Source organism: Corvus hawaiiensis, chromosome 30 (assembly GCF_020740725.1).
Source record: "Corvus hawaiiensis isolate bCorHaw1 chromosome 30, bCorHaw1.pri.cur, whole genome shotgun sequence".
Lineage (NCBI taxonomy): Eukaryota > Metazoa > Chordata > Aves > Passeriformes > Corvidae > Corvus > Corvus hawaiiensis.
In genome coordinates this window covers 10851085-10873984 of record NC_063242.1, presented here as the reverse complement: position 1 = coordinate 10873984, position 22900 = coordinate 10851085, and the positions used below count along the sequence as shown (strand labels likewise).

At 38.2% G+C, this 22900-nt stretch overlaps 1 long non-coding RNA gene across 1 annotated transcript in view; it reads right to left on the bottom strand.

Annotated features, from left to right (window-relative positions):
- LOC125318617 overlaps window positions 1-22900 on the bottom strand; it is a 44354-nt gene that overhangs the window by 3290 nt on the left and 18164 nt on the right. The window contains exons 5-6 of the long non-coding RNA XR_007200451.1: window positions 6589-6695; window positions 4997-5083 (exon numbers count right to left, since the gene is read on the bottom strand). This is a non-coding gene — a long non-coding RNA (uncharacterized LOC125318617). The remainder of the gene's footprint in view (window positions 1-4996; window positions 5084-6588; window positions 6696-22900) is intronic.

The window sequence follows — 22900 nt, the reverse complement described above, 5'->3', positions numbered from 1 at the left end:
TGAAATTGTGAATTTTCTTGTACTCTACTTGATACATTTGTTTTAAAGCAGGCGTTATAATTAAATTATGTATTCTTAGTTCTTCAGCTTGAAGTCAAAGCAGAGATGAAGAACTGTTCCAGTTTCATCAGATAGGAATTGACAGTTCTTTCTCAGAGCTATGTAAAACTTTTAGGTCCTTGTATACAATCTAACTAATTAGTATTTTAAAAATGGAATGTTCCTAATCCATTCATTAGTCCTGCAGTGAGGAAAAAACATATTAATAGAACATTTTGTATAACATACTGAAGCATTCGGTTCTTTTGAATTCAAGTGTGATTTCCACAAAACTCAGAAGAAAGCAAAGAACCATTTTGATCACAAAACTTACACTTTTACGGTTCTAGAGACAACAGAATGTCAACCAAACAATGGGGAACACAAAACCACTTCAACACCATAGTATGATACAGCTCAATAAAAGTGCTGAATTTTAAAACCAGCTTTCATGGAATATTTGCTTATTTAATTAACATACTGCTGCACAGGCTTGCGTTCTCTAGAAGCTTAATCTACATGCTTAAGAAACTGACTTACTACCTGCCATCTCTTCTATAAAAACAATTGAACATATGTGCACTATTCTAAAATATCTGCTAGCAGAATGCTAAAGATATTTGACTCAACTTGAAACTTCCAGCAGAAGAAAAATAATTACTTCTATTTAAACAATAAACACATTTGCAAGAATAACAGGAAAGTTTCACACGTTTCTGGTTACAGATGGGTTATATCACAAGTACCTTCTGCTTTTTCAAATCCATAGGGAACAAAAGGCTATGTACTTTCTCTGATTCTCTACAGTTATTGCAAACTAAGTTATTTAGAGAGACAAAAGTGTCAGCCACTTAGAGAAAAAGAAGCTGGGGAAGGAGCAAGTAGCTCCATGAACCATGAACTATAATAAATATGTTAGCACTGGGGATTACTTTTAAGTTCTGGAATCTGAATAAAATTCTGTTTTGAGCAGCAATTATTTACAAAAATGGATCATAGAAACACAGATTCATAGATGGTTTGGGTTGGAAGGTATCTTGAAGATCATCTATTTCCAACTCCTGTGCTGCGGACAGGGACACCTCCAACTAGACCAGGTGATATCAGGGTAGTTGAAGCTCCCCAAGAGGACCAGGGTTTTTAAATTCAGCTGCTATCCGTCTGTAGCTCTCACGAGCTTGGTCTTCCTGGTCTGGTGGCATGTAGCAGACCTCCACTATAGTGTCACCTGTCCCTGCCCTCCCTTTAACCCTGACCCATAATTCCTTGATCAGCTCCTCGTGCATCTCCAGGTGAAGTTCCATGCACTCCAGCTGGTCATTGACATAGAGGGGAACACTGCCTCCTCATTTTCCCTGCTTGTCCTTCCTAAACAGTCTGTATTCTTCCATGCCAACACTGCAATCACAGGAGCCAGCCCACCAGGTCTTCATGATACCAATAAGATTGTAGCCCTGCAGGTGTGCATACATCTCTTATTCTTCTAGTTTATTGCCCATGCTGGGTGCATTTGCATAGAGACACTTAGTTTGGGTTCCTAATGAAACTGAATTACTGGCTTGAGTGGATGTAATTCCTTTGCACTTCTCTTCAAGTGCTCCTGCTGACCTGGCATCCATCTCCAGGCTCTGGACTTCTCTCACTGGCAGTGGCACTCAAGAGGATTGACTTCTAGGAGCATGTAGGACTGAGGTTCCCCTCCCCTGACAAGTTTAGTTTAAAGCTCTCTTCATCAGTTTGGCAAGCCCATGACTGGAGATGCTTTTGCCATTCTTGGACAGACAGACCCCATTTGACCCCACCAGAGAAGGTTTCTCAAAATGAGTCCCATGGTCTAAGTAGCCAAAACTTGTCTGTGGCACCAGTCCTGTAACCACTTATTGATTCACCAGATTCAACTGGCCCTTTCAAACCCTTTCCCTTTGACCAGGAGCAACGATAAAAATCTACCTGCACTCCAGAGTCCCTTATGTTCTCAGATGTGAATTCCATATTTTTACCTTCGGTATCAAAACCAGCCCAACTGACATGAATTCCATCTGATTTTTAATAGGAAAAGCACTGAGATTCCTCCAGTGTGAGGTGGGAATGGAATGACAGAAACAGTTCTATGAAACACTCTCATCCTTGTCTGGTTAGCCTGTCAAAGGTATGACAATCAGAATGCACTACACTTAAATTGGCAGAGCTATGAAGAGGTGTATTATCTGGTTGAATATGGCCTTATCAAGCAATGAATCAAACGTAATGTCTGTTAAATCTATGTCCCAGTGGGTTTTAAACTTCATTCAGCAACACAGTAATGAGCAAAACACAAGCACTCTTATGGAGTAAAGAGCTTGCAAATTGAGAAACCTCAGTCTTTAATCTCCTGTGTACTAACTCTGGTTTACAGATTCTCTCTCAAGCATTTAATGAAAGATACATAATAAGCTTAATTTAAGTAACCATTGTAACTGACAGAAGTTGATATTTACACCATATTTAAAGCAAATAGCTTTCTTTTCACTGAATACATTCATCATCTTCAGAATACATTTTTATTAATCATAATTAAAAATTTCTAATAAAGAAAGATAAGCAATAGGAGCCAGACATATGGCAGTCCAGTATTTCTGAAAAGAAACAAAATGAAATTAAGACAAAAAGGAAGAGACAGCTGATTTCAATACTTTATAAGTTTTTTAGATTTCTTTCCTTTAACCCTTTGATCAGAGATAAATCTTATAGAAAATAACTGCTTATATAACAACAATATATATGTATGGAAACAACGTTTGTAGAAGCCAAGTCTTGTCTACATTTTCAATTTAAATGTCTAAATTATATACCAAAGATACACAATAAGTCCTTTTATAAAAACTGTAACTTTAGAAAGAAAGCAAGTTAAGTGCATTCAGCCTAATTAGACACTTGAATGTGCCAGACAGATATATTTATCACTTTCTTTCTGTACTTTTTATTTTCATATCACGAAGTTTTAAGTAAATTCAGGAGAAATGTTCTACTTTTCTTACAGTTCAGAGGCAGAGGCTTTGGTGCTGGCTTTTGGTGGGTTTGTTGAAAGGGGTTGGCTTTCTGCAGTGATTACACTTCTTTGTAGGTAAGATTTGTTAAAAAATGCTGTAGATTTTCTATTTTTTTTTTTTTAAATACTAAAAGAGAAGAAGTAAGAAGGAGAGCTAGATGGTGGAACATGCGCTTATGTGTTTTACTGTCATAGAAACTTTTGTGGCTCAGGTCCATAAACTCAGTCTTTCAAAACAAATGTAAATGAACATTGATATGCTTATGATTTTCAAATAGACAAGGTTATGTTAGTGGTTCATTAATTTTTGTTCTTGCTGCTGTTATGCTTGTTTGTCTTTTACCATTTGTAGTAATGGGAGTATTAAAAACTCTATAGCTCCAACAGAATCATGCTATTATAAGTTCCATTATGAGATACATGAAATTGTCATTCTTATATTCTGCAGGGTATATTAAGATAAGTGTTAAAGGGACTTTTCACGAACATATAGAATTAATATAGATGTCACTTTGTATCACTTTATTAATTACTCCATAACTGTAACCTGTGTTTTAAGTGGGTTTTGGTTTTTGTTTTAATAAAGACCAGATTAACTTGAAGGTTGATAGGTAAGATTTGCAGCTTCCACAAATCTCACCTCTTAACTTGAATTAGGAATTTAGAGAGTTTTCTCAGTCTATACTGACAAAACCCGTAGTTCAGTGCAGAAAACACTGAAAAAAACAGTGCAAAACAGTTAAAAGGCTAGGTTAATGGACTGCTCGTTTTTTTTTCCTCTTCAGTATCCAATGTATAAGGATATTAATGAGAGAAAAAGGCTTGGAGTTTTAAAAGATAAAGTATAACTACATTGGAATTATTCAAATTCTCAACATTTGCTCCCTAGATCCTGCCTAAGGGGTCAATAACAACTCCTTACCCATCCAGGATATTCTGACATCACCTTACTGAATGGCCAATGAGATCAATAGACTTAATTAGAAAATAGATTGATTGGATTTCTAACAAAAAAGTCCAGACTGCATTAAAATAATAGCCTTCAAAAAGTAGAAGTCAATGTTTTCAATGTTTATAAAATCTGTTTCTTTTCAAATTAAGCTTTTTCTTTTTTTGCCAGTGATTCAGTACTAGAAAGACACAATAAAAATGCAAATTCAACCAAACCCACACTTTATGTAGATTATATATTTTAAAATTATAAACAGAACACATATGGTAGCTGCAAACTCCACAATTTTTATTTTTCTTCTTTCACAGTTCTTTTCATTTTAAAAACTCAGCTAGGCAGCAAGAAAATTAGTCTTTAAGTTGTGAAGTTAAAAAGTCCAATCAAAATCCAAAGGAGACACAAAGTTTTTTATTACCAGAAGAGTTATTGAACATAAAAAGTTCACTGCATGTATCTTTACTTTGCCTTTAAAGTCCTCCTAATAAAGGTAAATGGATGAGGGGCTGCACACAGCACTAGAAATGCCATGATAAAGAACTTGCAAGAAATTTTCCATTGAATGACCTGCACTGAAACAAGGAGAAGTGAAATTACCCCCAATACCAAACACTTAAAACCACAAGTTGATTAACTCTTCTAAGCTTTTAGTTGCAGTGAGGAAGCAGTGGAGTTTCAAGCTGAAGAAAGATTTCTCTGAAGAGAAGTGACATGCTGTGCGGCAGGAAGAGGATTGAAGATACAGTATTTAAAAATAGCAGACTGGCTAACATATTGAGTAGGCAGCTTGCTGTGCCACAGAGAGTATGACCACATATGAAACTCATTTATTTAGATCTTCATTCAATTTCTAGTGAATTATAACTACAAATTCTCCTAAAATTAAATTAAGCTTTCCATAAATTTTATGTTTTTGTTTGTACTTTGCACAACATCATGTATCTGGGTCCTGCTAATCGTCACATAGAGTTATAGATTACCTTCCATGGCTTGCATTCTATCATTATGTGTCCAGAATTTCTCAGGCAGGACTGATCAAAGCAGAGTAGCAAAGGTACACTCAGGACCTTTGAGACAGAAGTGATAACTGTTAAACCTTGGTAATCATATAGCTGTAACAATCCAGAGCTGTTTAATAAGTGAGCAATGGAACAGAAGTTGTTCAGAGGAAACACACATATCCCAACATAAATAAGAGACAGAGCAAAATAGATAACGTTGTTCCTGTGCATTTTGTATCGAAGAAGCAAAGAGACCACTGTTCTGATATCAGCTTCTATGAATATCCAGGAAGATTACACCTACCTGTTTTCTGGCTAGACCACAAAGCAATCATGGATTTTACAAAGATCAATTGAGATCAACAACAGACAGCTCAGAATTTACTATGTAAAGTCCAGGATTTCACTGTGTTTTTTGCCCTGGCTGCTGGAAGTCATTTCAGTTTATCTGGTGCTTATGAAATAGTGCTTTGTGTCTAGCGCTCCTTTTAAAGCTAGAATCTGAAAGTGATATGATGGCAGAGGGAGATACAAAGTGGGAGATGTACTAAAGGAACACATTTTCAGGAAGTCAATGAATTCAAAAGGGATTCATGTTATATTCAGATGCCAAACAAAGGTGCCAAAATGTTGAGCATTTTTCACAATCCCTGGAGAGAAAGATGAGATAGGAGTCCAAGCTAGAAACACTACTTAATCTGAGTACAATTACTTAACATAGATACAAAACTGGTTTTCCTAGATTAACCCTCTCCTCTGAATCATTGGAACAAAGTCATGAAAATAGATTGTTTTTCTTACTGCTCTGATTTGAGGAGGGTTTTTTTGGGGTGGTTCTTTTTTTCATGTGCAATTATGGAAAAAACAGGTGTAATTCATTGTGGAGGCTTAGAAAACCAAAGTTCTTGCTTCACAGAGTAGGGTAGTCAGACTGTACGTTAATATGTCTAATTGTCTTTTCTATGTTGATTTCTTCTCTTTCCAATCTTCATTAAGACTAGGTTAACTAAGATTGGTAAGGGTACCACAAAGTACAGATTTGTAAAAACATACTTTTGTATGTGTTAGTCAAGTACTAGATGACTAGTTTTTCAGTTAGGGAAGAATGCTTTCAGTCTTGGGGAAAAAAACAAAAAAAAGTGTTTCTATATAAAGCTAGAGAATTTATGGTATGCATATCAATGAATATAATTTTTATGGAAATTGACATAACAGTAATGGGACTCAACAGATGGAAAAAATTTTTCTTGGGCTGTGTGTGATATCCACTATAGCATCTAAATAAAACACCACATTTTGTTTAAAGTAATTAAGTCTGTTTAAAATTATTATAGAGGACCACTTTTTCCTGTGCCTACATCAATCACATTCAGAAACATTGTCAATATAAATCACTTTATCCATTATTAACAAGTCAAAGGATTTACCCGCACATTTCTCATAAAGCCTTGTCGTAAGAAACAGTGTTACAAGAAGCAACAGGAATCCTCACAAATTTCAGCTGATTTGCTGACAGTGTTTATTCTGTTGTTTTTGTAATGTAGTGTGTTGTCAATGGTGTGAATCAATACCTGAAAGTAGCTGAACCTCTCAGTGTGTTCTATTTTGCAGCTGGCTGAATGCTTACTGCAGAAGTTTGTAGTGATGCGGCATTAGAGGGTATTTTCATGACTTGAAGCTGGAAAGAAAAAACTAATTAATTAAAATTTTGTTGAGTACCTTCTGCAAATGAATTTAAAACAAACAAACAAACAAAAAAACCCAAAAAACAAACAAAAAAACCCCAAAAAACAAACAAAAAAAACCAACCCAAAGCTCTCATATGGTGAACTGATTGTAACAAGCAGCTGTGACTACCCAACTGCTGGGTCATTCCCTCTTCAGAGGGGTGAGAGAGAGCATCAGAAGAACAAAAACCAAAAACTAGTGGGTTGATATAAAAGCAGTTTAATAGGTAAAGCAAAACAAGAAACACGAAGCAAGGAATGAATTCATTGTTTCTTATTGGCAGGCAGATATCGGCGCTTCCAGGAAAGCAGGGCTGCATTATGCTTATGATTACTTGAGAAGACAAACACTACAGCCATGAACATCCCTCATTTCTGCTCCTTTTCTGCAGCTTTTACTGTTGAGCACATCATGGAGTAAGGCATATCCTATTGGTCATCATATATCAGCTGTCCTGGCCAGGTCCCCTCCCAGATTCTTGTGCACCTGAAGCCCGCTCACTGGGGTGATTAAGTCAGATATTGGGACACTCATAGAATTGTACAATGGTTTGGGTTGGAAGGGACCTTGAATGTTACCTCATTTAAACACCCCTGCTGTGTGCACTGACACCTTCTATTAGACCAGGTCACTCAAAACCCCATCCAGCCTAGTCTTAAAAACTTTCAGGGATGAGTATCCACAGTTTCCCTGGGCAACCCATTCCAGTGCCTCACCACCCTCATAATAAAGACTTTTTTCCTAATATGTAATCTAAACCTAATCTCTTTCAACTTAAACCCATTACCCCTCGTCCTGTCACTACATGCCATTGTAAATAGTCTTGTGTGGATACAATATTGCTGCTAGCAGGAATTTTTCCTGCTTCTTTCCAGTCCCACAAGATACTTTTCTCTCTCACAGAAAATATTAGCAGAGCTCTATAAGCTATGAACACCTGCGACCTTGCAGAGCTTTCTTAATGGTACAGTAGAAAAATATTTTGACAATGGATGTTTTAGGATTTTAGCCAATCACCCCAAGGGGTGGCTGATCCTTTGACCAATTAGACTATGAAGAAAAAAGTCTATAAAAGAGTTTGTAAAATAATTAAATAAATCAATCTTGCTGCACAATTCCTGCCTGTTGGATCTCTCCTCTCCTCCCTACGGCTGCAGGATACCGCAATAGTCTTGCCCCATCTTTTCTGTAAATTCCCTTCAGGTATTGGAAGGATAACCAAGTGGAGGGGAAAACAGATTGCTTCTAAAGCAAGGAACCTCAAACTTGAGCTCAGTAGGGGTGGTAAAGTAACAGTCACATTCCCTTTGTGATTTTCATCACAATTGTCATGGGTTAGCAAGCATAGTCCCGGAAGTGATGTTGTTACAAAGAGGTACTTACAGCTTCCTCTATGACCTGACAGAACCTATCAACTGGGTAGTTTGAATGCAGACAATTTTTTAAGCCACTTAGAATTTTGACCATGTCTGTGGTCCACATTTAAGAATGGACAAACCTCAGGAAGCTGGCTCTCTTGTGTCTGGCTGGGGGACAGGTAACTGGGCTGGGCCTATACAGGGCCCTGTGCCGCCCTGCCGGGCCCTGCCGGGACCTGCTTGGGCCGGACCCGGGCCAGGCCAGGCCACAGCCATCCTGGAGCCGATGGGCCCTGGTCCACCTGAGGGCCCCGCTCCCCCCTCTCCCCCCAATTCCTGTTGCGTGCAGGCGGCGTGGCCCAGCTCCCTCCCTCTACAGTGTGGCTGAAGATTCAGCTGAAGCTGCCCTGCTCTCCAGCAAAGATCATGTGACCAACAGCGATAAGCGACATTCCAGCTGCAAGGCCCGGGTGAGATTAACCCTTTTAGTGCTGTGAAGAGCTTTTGAAAACCTGAGGGAAGAGAAAGAGGAGATGCTTAAAGCTGAAATTCTGTTGTAAAGCTATGGTAGTGATAGACTATGATATATCAGAGTACCTGTTGTAATTTCATGAAAGCCTGGGGGGTTGGAGTGTTCAACTTGTACTTGTGAAGAAAAGCACCTGTGCTGGAATAAGCAAATGCTGAAGCAGCTGTAATCTGAGGAGAAGTTTGAACAGGGAGAGATGGAAGTGATGAGGACTCTTGCTCCAATCAGAAGGAGAAAGACCTCTGTTCCTAGAGATGCTCCCAGAGATAGTCCTAGAGATGAAGGTGATGAGGACCCTTGTGTCCCAGGAAAAGGAGAGGGCCTCTATTCTTAGAGATGAAGATGCTCCCAGAGATGGGTGAAGAGAACTTTTGTTTCTGAATGGCTCATCCTTAAAATGGTACCCCAGTAGCTACAGATTGGACCCTCGAAAGCAGTTAAGCAGTTGTGGGAAAAGCTGCAAGTCGGGGGAAGGGACTCTCACATGATGTGAGCAGAGAACCAACCCAAGCGGCTGTCTCATGATACTGGAGCCATGAGAGGACCTCTCATGGAGATGTCTCCATAGCATGAGCAAGAGAGACTCCTCTCCCTAAGTGAACTGAACAAGGTTATTATGGAAGTGGTAAACTGACTGAACATCTCAAGGGCTGCCTTTTTACAATGGGAGAAGGGGAAAGGTGGCGGGAGGAAAAGTGTTCGGAAGATGTGGTATGATTTTATTATTTTTTCTTTTTTTCCTTCTTTTAGGTCTGTTAATAAACTTCTTTATATTCTTTTAAGTTTTGTGCCTGCTTTCCTGCTTTGCTTTCTCCTAATTCTTATCTCACAGAGGGTAAATAGTAATGAGTATTTTGGACCAAACCACTACAACAATGGATATAACTGAGTGCTGCCAACATTAACCACAATGCCACCGGTGCTTTGTGATATTGTGACACTCTTTCAGCAGACTCTTCTACAGAAAGATCCCACAGAGCATCTTTGAACCATGTCTATTTGATGCATGCTTAAATAATCAGTTTTTCGCCTTTGGGAGCTGTTTAAAGGTTGTCTATCCACCAAGTGCAAGTCCACCATATAAAATGAAAAAGACTGTTAAAAAATCTGTCTGGAACTGGATAACAGACCTAAACCAGAAAAAACTTGGGGGTTTTTAAGATTAATAGTATATTACAAAATTAAAACAATATGTTTCCACCTATGATGATGTGAGAAGTGGGAAGTGGGAAGGGATATGATTTACTGCATACTTCAAAAACTTCCTCTGTGAAAATCCTTGCATACAGTACAGCAAGAACTTGTGTTGTTATGAACATAGGTAGAACAGGCAGAGAGAACAATATATTAATGAATAACAGCTCCAATTCTAGAGTCAGATCTTTGGCTGTGTGTTTGGTGATGTTCAGAGAGCAGCAACAGTTATATTTGGCTTTCTAAATCTAAGTCAATTATGAATTCTAAGACTTGCTGTAAATCCCATCTGATATGTACAGCATTACAGAACAGAGATATAAATTACGACACTCTTATGTCTTAAAACTGCAAGATTTACATATATACAAGGAATATAAATTTTATTAGGTGTATTTCCTAAATCCTTTTCTGAAGAAGGGAATTCCTTCATGGATCAGACCTTAAGTATCACAACAGAACCTTCACTAAAGGCTTGGTTCATTAGAGTTCATAAATCATCAGTGGCTTCAATGTGTCTGACTAGTGCAATGGTGTAATGGAGCTTTGCTAATTTAACTGAAGTATCTGACCTGTATCTATTCCAGAGCCTTCTGCATAAGAGACTACCCAATCAAATAAAACTGCTTTAAGATGTGGTGTGTGTTTTAGTCCAAAGAAATTAATGGGATCACTTGGAGATGAAGTATCTGAAAGGCAATGAAACTATATTTTTCAAGTCCTTATCTCTAATGATAGGTTTACGATTTCACTGTCCTGTAGAGGCATCAGAGGCAGCAAAGACAGACCTATGTGACTGAACATATAAGCTGATCTGACTTTCCAGTGACTGATTGTGTGCACAGACAAAGCAATGATGACACAGAGTCAATCTCCTAACAATCCCATTGCAGCTGCAGAGCATTGTGCAAATATTTAGGAAAAAATGACAAAATCATATTAAGGATAATAAATATGTTTTCATTCCACTTCACAGTTGATAAATTATTAACAGCTTAACTTTTCCAGATGACGTGCCTATGCAAGGGAAGCATCACTAACTTTCAAGACTCTCTAGACTCATTACCTGGCAGCAGTCTCCAGTTGCTTTCCCCTGGTACCTGAGAACCATAACTCAACAGGATAACTGTCATGGCAGAAGACTAAAGGACACTTTAAAATATGTCATTAATTAATGAGTCCACGCATGGCACAGTAAATGCACTCTGTACAGTGACTGGAGGAAGAATTTATCTTTTTCTCGATGGAGCTTTTGCTCAGTGAAGTTACAAGGGAATTAAATATTCAGGACAACCATACTCCTGCATAGACCCTAAAGAGTATTATCGATGTCAAATATATAACTTAGTAGGTCAGAGCAAATGGTTTACTCATGTGACTGGAATATTCTGCTAATATTTTCAATAGCAATTGTTTATTTGAAACAGAGAATGTTTTTATTAGCCAGCAAAATATTAATCATAGTAGAAGATGTTCACAAAGCAATAAATATGCTGGAGGTTAAGTATAAAGTATTTCTACATCAATTTTATTTGGATATAAAATTCTTCATTTAGATTATCAAATAACACTGCTGTTGATTAATGCAACTATATGATTTTACATGCAATACTTCAAATTCTACTTGGCCTAAGAGACTGATTTCATATTCAAAATCAAGCTATTAGGTCAGATTATGTTGAGAAAGACAGATGGGTACCTACAAGGTGCAAAATACTCTACAGTCAAGTATCCTAAGTGATCTTCTTCAGCAGCCCACCTTTTAAATAGGGCAATAGACTAGATAGAGACATAAAGAATATTGATAGTAGCTTTGGAGAAAAAAGCTAAATGCTTGCAATTTATTCTTTGCTACCACCTGAGAATATAGCTGCCCAAAATCAAGTTTAGTAACACCCTATGTGGGAAAAAAATAATCTACCTCATGATAGATAAATTAGATAAGTATGTGTTGCAGTGACCGCTGCTGTCCACTGCCCAGGCCAGCTCCAGCGGTGCGCGGCAGGAGTGGGGAGCAGCTGGAGGCACGGAGCTTTAAGGCTGCTCCTCTGAAGCCTCTGCTCTACCCAGGGGAGCTAAGGCTCCAGACACTGTAGCAGTCAGCAGCCCTCGAGGAAGGGAAAGATAAAAAGTAGCAAGGAGGCTTGCCAGGGAAGGTAATCCAACTTTATTGAAGGGTATCCACGCAGGACAGGCAACAGTTGAAGGGCAACCATACCTTATACAAGGGGGGTTCAACAGGAGGAGTAGCCCAACTAGGGACCAATAGGCGGATCAGGAGGGAGGGATGCTGGAGGGAAGGACTCATATCTGGTCCAATGGTCTTGGTGGGTGGAGGGAGAGGGGTCACATGCCCCAATGGGGCGTTGAGGTTTAAGGGATTTCCAAGAGGGGCGGTATCCGAGTGGGCTGGGTCTTGGGGGACTGACAGGGACCATATAAGGGTAATTAGAGAGGGCTTTGGTGACAGACACAGAACAGTCCAGAACTCCGGGCAGGGTGTGGGTGATTGATAGGGAAGGTGCCAGAACAAGGGGAGGGGATAGCCATATTTGGGAGCACCGGGGAAGCAGCTTGGATCTGGGACAGACCAACTGGGAACAGAAGTGGGGAAGGTAGGGACGAACCATTAGGGTACAAAGAATATACAAAATACAATAAAAACATTGCATCACCACAAGCATGATTTCTAGCATTTGCCATTGCAATCGGTGCAGGCAGCATGTCATGTCTATCAATACTTAGGGAACTAACATTACAAAACCATGAAATTAAGATGTAAAATTTTGAGACATGGCAAGGAAATTACTGGCGGTGCAGCCTTAATCAAAAAGGATTGTATGTATCACAGAGAAAGACTTTCTTTTAGATGTGTTTAACTTCTGTGTTCCACACTTCTTTCTCGTCCTATCACTTCTGCCTGTAAAGACAAGACAATCTCATGTTCTAAAAGTGCATTTACTGATGTACTTTATTGGTTTATGGAAATATGAAGATGTTAGAAAGAAAAATGTGGCAAAGTATGTAAATTTGTTGCTCTAAATTGCATGGAAATCTTTAAACACTAAATATTTCTCACAAATGTCATTAATAAGTTATTCTTCTTCTGCACCTTTTTCATAATCTATACTTGCAAAACACTGCTGGTTAATTATATAATCTGAAAAGAGTGATAGAAGTTAAAAATCTTTAATCAAGAAAGAAAAGGAAAAAAAAAAATGACCAAAATACTTTGTGGTTTGACCAGCATCATATCTTAAAGGTTCTTTTTCCTATGGAGATGAAAAAGAAAAAATAAGTCTAAACTTTACCAATTGCAGCTCCTATTTGAATAAAGAATGCAATAAAAGCCAAATATGTTTATTTGATTTCTTTTCTAAAATTACTTTGCTTGCTCTTGTATATATCATGTCTACCTCTTCAGATAACCAATTCTATGTGTTTTGAAGAAGTTATTTCTCTAGTTAATCAAAACAAATGACTTCGTTAAAAGCATACTACTAGGATATGAGGATATTTTTGTGTTAAATTGCTGTTACCAGCAAAAAAAAGTTGTGTTTAACCTTGATTTTTTGACAATTGGATAACTCATTATAAAGCAGACATCAAATCAGTAGAAAGACTGACATTCCCTGCTACTGACACTTCCCCTAATTAAAGTAATGATAATTTATTTTTTACTAAAATACATTTACATAAGTGAAATGAAACCATCAATGAATAGCTAAATGTAGACTTAAAATACTAGTGAACATAAAATACCAAAAATATGAAAAGCTATTCAGAGCAGTTAAAAATTCCATATTTTCTAATACACATACTCAAAAAACCCAGATATGAATAAGATGATGAACATGATTATAACTACCTTCTATGACTATAATTACAACATGAATACAACATAAAATTTTAAACAGATGCCGAAACACTTGTTAATCTAATAGATAACAATTGAAATTGTAAACACAGATGTATTTTTGACTTGTACTTCCATGCATCCTTCTAGGCTATGGAGCATAATAACACTTGTTGAAAAAGAGACACTACAAGAAAACAGTCCTTCTTATCCATTCATGCTGGAACTTACATCATTTCAGCACAGAAAAAAATGGAAAGAGATTTTGGTACAATATCAGTCAAAATAGCTGGAGAAAAGAACTTGTAAATATTTTAATCATTAAAGAAATGCCTTGTAACAGTAGAATGCAGAACTTGGTTGATTATTCTCTCCTTTTCTCTTCCTATGACACATTAGAATTGAAGCTTTGGGGGTTTATTAAAAATTTCATGTTCATTATGGGCTACCAGGAAACATTTTGCAGTCTGCATTATGCAATATAGACATTCTGTAGATTTTTTGAAAGCATGTGTATACAGCAAAGTTTCTGGCCATTGAAAGGAGCTGAGCTATTCCTTTTCCCTTCTACATTTCTAAATAGACAAGCCTGCATACAAAAGTTAGAAATCTCATATCCAATTATACTAGGATTCTCTTTCATAGAAATATTTCAGCTGTCTCATCTCTACATCCTTCACTTGCTTATCCAGTCATGAACAAAAAATATATATTTTTTTAAATGGTCAAAGACATAAAATAGACTGTAGTCTGATTAATTAAGTGAAAAATACTAGTGCCAAGTAGTGGAAAAATGGCTGAACATAAAACTAGAGGAAACTGAGAAGTTATTTTCACATCCTAATAGAAGTTTTAATGGTATGGAAAGTATAGGGTAAAACACAGCTGATACTCACTGGATGGGATGTAGCTGGCATGTTCAAAACCCATTCCACAATGGTTCCCCAAACACACAGTCTACAACCACGGCACCTGCACTCAAGCTCCACCCAAACAGAATGAAATAGTATAAAAGGAAGTTGAGAATGTGGAAAAGTTAGGGAAGACTCCATCCTGGCTACTGGGATCAGTAGATGGGCTGAACCTCTCTCTCCCCCATAGGGACGCCTATTGGGTAAGAACCACATCCTCTGTGCATTGAATACTTTTATTATGGATTAGAGCTTGTCTGTGCATTCCTTTGAATATATTTTTGCAGTCCGTTATTAATGCTGACAATCTTTGAATCTTAACCTCTCACAATTTTATATTAATAAAGAGTGTTATTCTGTAAACTGTTTGTGTGAGTCCTTCATGGGTGCTGGCAGTCTCTGGAAATGGGTGACATACTGGAACAAAGTGGAAGACACACTGAAAGGTCATAAGGTGGGAAGACCTGCTGAGGGGTCTCTCTTAGGTGTGTGTCCCTGAATACACAGCCCTCTGATCCAGCAGGACTGGTCACTGAAGGGTCCCCATAGCGGGACACTGACAGACTGGTCAGCCACAAAGGTTTCAGCTTTCCTGGGGTGCTGACAGTCAAATCAAACATGAAGGGTGTTGCTGCCTGTTCTGAGCTTCCCCTCCCCCTCCCCAAGACACTTGTCTCTGCCACGTGCTCTGAGCTCCTTTGTTCTAAGCGTGGGCAAAACAAATGTTACTCAAACTTTTTAGTAGCGTCTGATTGGCCAGTTACCCCGGGTCCGCCCCCAGTCCTCCCCTTTCCCCTTCTCCGAATAAAAGAGACAATGAAGGGAGGCCCCCCGTGCTCTTTTGGCTCTGCTATCCTGCCTGTGAACATCTCTTGTTGTCTGTCTCATTTGAAAACTTCTAACTGCAGGAAACTGAGCAAGCAGGGAGCTGTATTTCTCCCTCTTTGCTTCTGCTGATGGTATTTGCTTTGCAGCTAATACAGGTACCGATTTTAGAGCTACTAAAGTGCTAGATCGCCCGTGCTACCTCTCTAGGCTGCTCGAGGCTTTCTAAGGCATTAAACCACTAGCCTAGGCGGTAAAAGCTGAAAGATACCTTCCACAGAAGGGTCAAGAAAATCTCCCCTTTTCACAAAAGACATACATTTTCATTTTGGTGTAAACCACAACAAGAATAAAAAGTGCTTAAAATAGTTTTCATTTTGCCTGTGAAAGACCCAAACCAGTCCAGTCTCATGTTTAGACTTTAATTTCTTGGTTAAACATACTAAACATTGTTTAGTACGGCCACTAGGGGAAAAGAAGCCGGAAAGAAAAGGCCAGAAAACAGAGAATTTCTGTGTCAACAAACATTCTGTATGCCTGCCATAGAATAAATCCTGTACACAGAAATTTAATATTCTAAAGGAGATGTTGCAATTTTAAAGGGAAGGAGTGTGACTGAACAAAGAATCAAATTAGCACCTAGAGACCTGTTGATGGTTTCTAATGAGGTTACGTCTATCACAGATTGCAGTCAGGGGATGGCAGGTTTGGAGATAAGTTTACAGTATGTGCATGACAGTTACCTATTTTCTTTAGTTGCTTTACTTCTAGTGGTAAAATAAACATTACTTGTGTCTGTTTTGTCAGTTGTACCCATAAGTGCTCACCAGCTTCTTGAGGGAAGTAATGCAGTATTTGATCTAGCCAATATCTACTAAAAAGCTCTCATTACAGAAGGAGTTGACACAAAAAATCAGAGAACTGGAAAATACAAATTCTATTTGATAAGTGGAAGGAGCGACCTGAGAGAGAGCAGTAATGACCCAGAAAGAGCAGTGCCTCCTTTCTGGTCAGGTATGAATCTTTACTTCTGAGGTACTGGGCCTACTGGAGTTGAAGATAATCCAAAGATTTCTACCTTTCAGAGGATTTCTCTGATTAAATTACAGATTAATTACACATATTCTAAGATATATCTCAGGTATTGAAATAGCTCCTGCTTTCAGCAGCAGAACTCATGCGAGGGTCAGTGACTGAAGGCTCCAGACTGCAAGGAATATCAATGGACTTCCAGTAGTTATAGTGGTGGATGGGCAGAGTTAAAATACACACACAAACAAAACCCACTATTCCATCACAAACAAAGGAAGTAAAACAGAAGTTGCAATTTTACTGTTCATTTGTCTGATGCCATCAGATGCAGAACATAAGTAAAGTTTGGCAGAAGTTCAAGGGCACTGGATTTTAAATTTGTAAAGGTTATGTAAATTTCTTTGAATACACTACAAAGAACGGTTACACATAACTCAAAATTGTAGTTGAGGGGATAATTGAATCTTCTCACCTACAGGATATTCTTCCGCTGTGCACAGGCTGTATGCATGTTCCAGTGTAGTGAATTATTTTAATTGCTTTTGACAAATTAAGATGCACTCTTTCATTGAGTCAGTCAGCTACAGCAGATTGGCTGAAAATGACAGACGACATGATAATGATAGCTAAGAAATTAGGCATACGAGAAAGGTTCTTTAAAACATACCCTGTAACTACTTTGTGTCACAGCAGCCTTTCTTGTCAACGTGAGCTTTATTAATCAACACAGACACAGGGAAACATCCTTAATAAATGAAAAGTGTGGAAGCTACCTGTTCCTTCGGAGGTCTATAGGACTGTTAAGAGGCAAAGAAGAATCAAACCTATATTTTCCATTTTAAATGAGAGCAGATGTACTGTTTTCAACAGTTAAGTATGGTTAGGAGTCAACAGAAAGCTCAACAGATTCTTTGCTTACTGCTTCTTCCTTGTTCTACCTAAATTTGTCTGGAAATGCTAACTGAAATCTAGAGGCATTCTGAAATTCTTGCATGTTAAAGCATTCTCTGTTCTTGTTATGAGCTGACAAGAGGAATTTCAGATGCATTGATCCACGGGGCTCTTTCAGACAAGATGGAGTAAGGTCATAAAAGGAGAGGAAAGAACATAGATCCTGTGCAAGCTGCTTAACATTACAAGAGAGAACAGAAAGAATACGACTATCTATTTGACCTTCCACTGCTCTTTGTCTCCTCATCTCTGGTGATACATATTAAAATAATTTTTACATATGTAATATGTTGTGGTGGTTTGACCCCAGCCAAGAGCCAAGCCCCACACAGCCACTTGCTCACTCCCTCACCAGCAGGATCAGGGAGAGAAGAGGAAAAGTAAAAGCTGGAAAACTCATGGGTTGAGATAATGAAAGTTTAATAGGGGGAAAAAAGTCCATGTACGCAAGCAAAGCAAAACAAGGGATTAACTCACTGCTTCCCATGGCAAAGCAGATGTCCAGCCACCTCCAGGAGAGCAGGGCCCCATCATGCTCAATAGCTCAATAGCTATTTGAGAAGACAAATATCATCACTAGAAACATCCTTCCCTTCCCCCTTCTTCCCTCACTTTATATCCTGAGCATGATGTCATATGGGATGGAATATCACTGTGGTCATTTGGGGTCACCTGTCCCAGCTGTGTCCCTCCCTCCCTCAGTCTCCTCACCAGCCAGGCCATACAAAAAGCAGAAAAGGCCTTGGCTTTGTGTAATCCCTGCTCAGCAATAACAAAAACATCTCTGTGCTGTCAACCCTGTGTTCAGCACAGATCTCAACACTGGACAGCATGAAGAAAACCAACTCCACCCCAGCCAAAACCACCACATATATACACATATATTTTCTTTCTAGCATCAAGAAGTTATTAGGGGATGAATATTTATTGATGTAAGACTTTCAAGAAGCTCAAGTGAATTGGTTTTTTGAACAGAATGAATCAAACATTCTCTAGTTGTGTATGTAGGAAAATGTAAGTTTAATCTAACAGACAAAATAATTTCTAGGGTAAATATGTAAAAGCTGATGCTGGAACAATTATATCACTTTTTGTTAATAAGAAACTTAACCACAGAAAGAGCATACCAATGGCAGTGAATTTCCCTTCAGATGAGTTTGGAGAGAAGACTGTGTGAGAAAGAGGTAAGATGTTAAATCCTGCAGCTTGCTTGACTGCAACAAAACCAGAAAGCAGAGCATAATCATTTAATCATTTAGCAGGTCAAATTACAAGCAGGCCTGATTGGTTATGGACCAGACAGAGGAGTCTTGTTAAATCTTTCCAGGGTAGTGAGGTAGGTGACACAGCACTCATGGACTGCTTAACCACAACAAAACCTCTTAGTATTAAAGCATTGAATCACTTGTGGTGTGTTTCATGGGAAGGCTGAGAATTGTCCTGCTGCTCAGTGATTTGGAATGCTAATGGATTCCTGGAAACTGATTTCCAGTGCAGGCCTGCTACCAGCCTGATGAAAAGTTGCTCTGAAATTTAGTTGCTGCACAGCTGTGGAAGGATGAATATACTGGGCTGTATGTGTAATACTTATCACATAACAAACTGACGTGCTGAGTCACAGAAGCCTGTTACAAATCACGTTTATCAGGCACTTCTGCCCTGACTGCCTTTGCCCTGTAATTCCTTTCCACAGTCTGTTCAATCATGGAATACCAGGTTGGAAGGGAATTCCAGAATCATCTGGTCTAACCTTTCTTAACAAAAAACATGGTCTAGAAAAATTCACCCAGCACCTTGTTTATTTTAAGTTGCTTAAGTTCTTTTATAAATTTCAGTGAGTAAATCTTTTGCATAAATGGTTTACAAAGAAACAAGTTTTCTACATTAATTGTGGGATATATTGAATTGTGGAGTAAACAATGTGGATGTTTTGATGCAGATTTGAATGACTTAAAAAAAATTATCTGTGTCAAGGAAATAATCCAGCCATCCTTATAATATTCTAAAAAATCTGAGGGATAGTTTTTGTTAGTACCTTTACTCAAACCCACCATATTTTCACTTTGTATTTCTGTCTTACATGTCAAGCAAAGTAACGGTCTCAGAGCCCACTTGGTCTCATGACCAAATGGGAGAAAAGGACATGGACCATGACTCTCCCTGTACGGGGAGAAGAACAAAGAGCCAGCAACAATGTATTCAAGCTAGGAATAAATCCAGAACCTTTCTGCCTGGCCATGTGCCCAGCTTCCACCAGCTTCCACCCCAGCAAGGGGGTCAAGATTTCTCAAGAATCCAGTTGTGGGAAAAGTAGGAACATTTGCTGCTCTGGCTGCTAACAAAAATCTGGCGTCAATACCTTTCTTTGATCCTGCAGTTCATTAATAATAATTTTCTTCTGTAGAGAACAAAAAAACCCTCAAAACTGTGCAAACTAGAATATTTTTTTTCCTATTCTGGATCATTTTGTTAAATCTTTACTAAAGAGTAATCAAAGACTATTTAGAAGGCTGTAGAAACCAGATTGCAGCTCTGGTGTGTTACACATTTTATTAATACTAGTGGTAAACAATTAACAACACAAGTGTTTTAATCAACAAAAAGAAAGCAGGTGCTACAGGAAAGATTGACTTCTCAGTGAGAAGTGACTTGCACAAAATCACTCAGTCACTTTGCTGTTGCATCCAATCATAAACATAGGAATCATATAGGAAAACCACCAGGAGCAGAAGGCACCTACCTGAATTTCCAGTCAATGTATTATGCTAGTCTTTCTCTCAGCATCATAGTTTCTTATAAAAAGCAGGAAAGTGTTTCTCAATTGAAATTTTATCTTGTCTCTTTTAAGTCAACAGCAAAATTTTCATTCACTTAAGCAATGCAAATATCAGGCTTGATTGTCCTAAGTAAATTAGCTATAAGCACTAGAGTAGCACAATCTGACCTTCACGTGTAAAGTGCATATATATGAACTTTCCACAGATAAATTAATTGGAAAAATGATTAAGAGGAAAAATGGACTTAGCATACTTACATCACCCCTGCATTATGCTAATACTTTTTGCCACAGCAACATCAATCTGATGAGTCATTAACACACTCTATCTCTGAAGTGATGTACAGTAGCACTGATGATATGTTAGTTTAAATCATTGTCAAAATGGTACTACTGTAATGCTGCTACATTCATGATTTGATCTAATGTATTGCTGGAGAAGCACCATGCTGATTACATGCCAATGTAATACATTATTTTCCTGTCACTGTGTGGATACCTGAGGATATTATGTAGAATAATCCATGGAAAAGGAAGGAAGGCAATCTGACTGAAAAAATCTCTTAGAGAAGAACTTCTTTAAGTATTCATTAAAATGGTGTCTTCTTATTTAGCCACAGAGCATTTAAGGAAAATAATTTTGCCATAATCAAGGATAGAGACATATAAGTTTTCTAAATTCTTTTTGCAAATAAGACAGTAAGAAATTAAAGAGTGATGCTGATTTATATTTTTATTTATCTACAAAGCAGACCAAAAAAAGAATTAAAAGCACATGAGCTAGATTAGTGGAAACTGAGGTAGTTAACGAGTGACCCCAAAGACACCTTACACATTGGCTCTTTGGACAATACAAAGCACATGGCCTTGGCGTGCAGGTGGATAGCTAAGGGCTGTCAAGAGACATTTCTCCTTACCCCTAACCTGGTTAACTCAAACAATTTCTCTCTTCCGGACTTTTCAATGAAGCAAAACAGCAATATGTTGAGGTGCTTCGGATTCATACGTAAGCATGTGGGAGGAGGATTAACAAAGGTCTCTGACTCTGTTTGGAGCAAGCTGTTTGGAGACACTTTGAATTCCTACAGGGGATGCTGACCCAAGAAAGCCCTAAAGCTTTGGTATTTTCCTTTCCTCCCAGGAGACCAAGGACTTCATATTTTTTGACAAGGAAAGTCTAGAGACTTGAATGACCTTTCTTGAGAGGATATCCACACAAGTTTCTAATTCAGGCAAGAAAAACTCCCTGGAGCTCCAAACTTTGGGCGTTCTGAAATTCCTGACTTCTCACGTCTGTATTTTTATAAGCAATTATCTGTCATGAATCACTTTTTTAATACCTTTTTGCAATACTTTTGCCATCACTGCCTGTCAAAAAATGTTAAGAAAAAAAAATCCTCTTTTTAGATGTCCCTTCCCCAGATGAGTTCCCTGTGCATGTTCAATGTGCAAAAATCATTAAAAAGTCTATGACTTACTGCTGACACAGTCGTCTCTAGTAGTCTCTGCCTTAAAATTCAATGTGCTTGCTTCTATCCTGCTGTAAGGGTCAATACCAAAATAATAATAAGAAAATCAAAACTAGGTATGTTTGCATTTCCTGGTACAGCTCATCAGGAACTAGTCACAACCTCAAGAGCTGCTCAAGCTCTGGGAGGCCACAAGGTCAGACTTCATGGCAAGCTGAACTATTCAAAGCTAGTGACTTATATTCCCCATTTTTATGCTAAAAAAAAAAAAATTAAATCCAAATATGAGTCACTCTGTAGAACAAAGTGTTTGAGAGAGAAGAGAAGCTTTTTTCTCTTTCCAGGCCTATTCCTGCTTTAGTATGTTTGGGTTTCTGCTTCCTGCAACAGTTTTCAATAGTCTCATGCCTTTACTGAAGCCTTTCTTTTATAGCAATATGTCACTGTAGAGAATTTCATTTTAAAATATCATGAGAGTCTAAAGCTTCCATTCCTACTGCTATGGTCACTGCTACAGTGACCTGTGACCCCAGTTAAAGCTATTTCAGACTTTCTTGTTCCCTTGTAGCCAGAACAGATGTTAAGGCAGTAGAGCATTGTTTGTGATACCTTTTAACTTATTTCTTAAACACCTGTTTTTCAATCAGACCAAGAAGTATCTTTCTCTTCCATGGGGAAGTTGAGGTGGCTGTCTCTTAGAGTGATTGTGGAACTTATAGGAAGCGACACTAGAGATTCAGGATGTGGGAATATTTCTATTTAGCAAGTAATCATCAATCATCTTCTGCTGTGCTGGTGGAAGTGACATATTCTGTATGAGATGGGAAATTAATGTCTTCATCATTTTCATATTGAACATTTTCAGGAACTTCCACAAAATTAGCAATGTTAGTCCCTAGTTACTGGCCAGATTTGGGGTAGATAATTATGCCTTTCTAACACAAAATTAATTCTTATGTTTCATCTATGTACTTTTACTTGCTGATCTGCTTAGTGCTCTTGTAGTTGGCTGGGTGATTATTGTGTTCCCTGAAAAAATGGCCACCTGACAGCAGCAAAAAAATGATACTTAATGTAATTCCACAAAGGTTTTACTTAAATTCTTTCTACTTCTGAGACTTGCCTGAGATTATCTCAAACATAGAGTTCAGCCTAAAGACCATTCTAAAACCAAGAATATTTTGCTTCAAACACTCTTGGCTCTTACATTTCTACAGTACGGCTCCAATACATTTCCCAGTTTATCTAATAGAA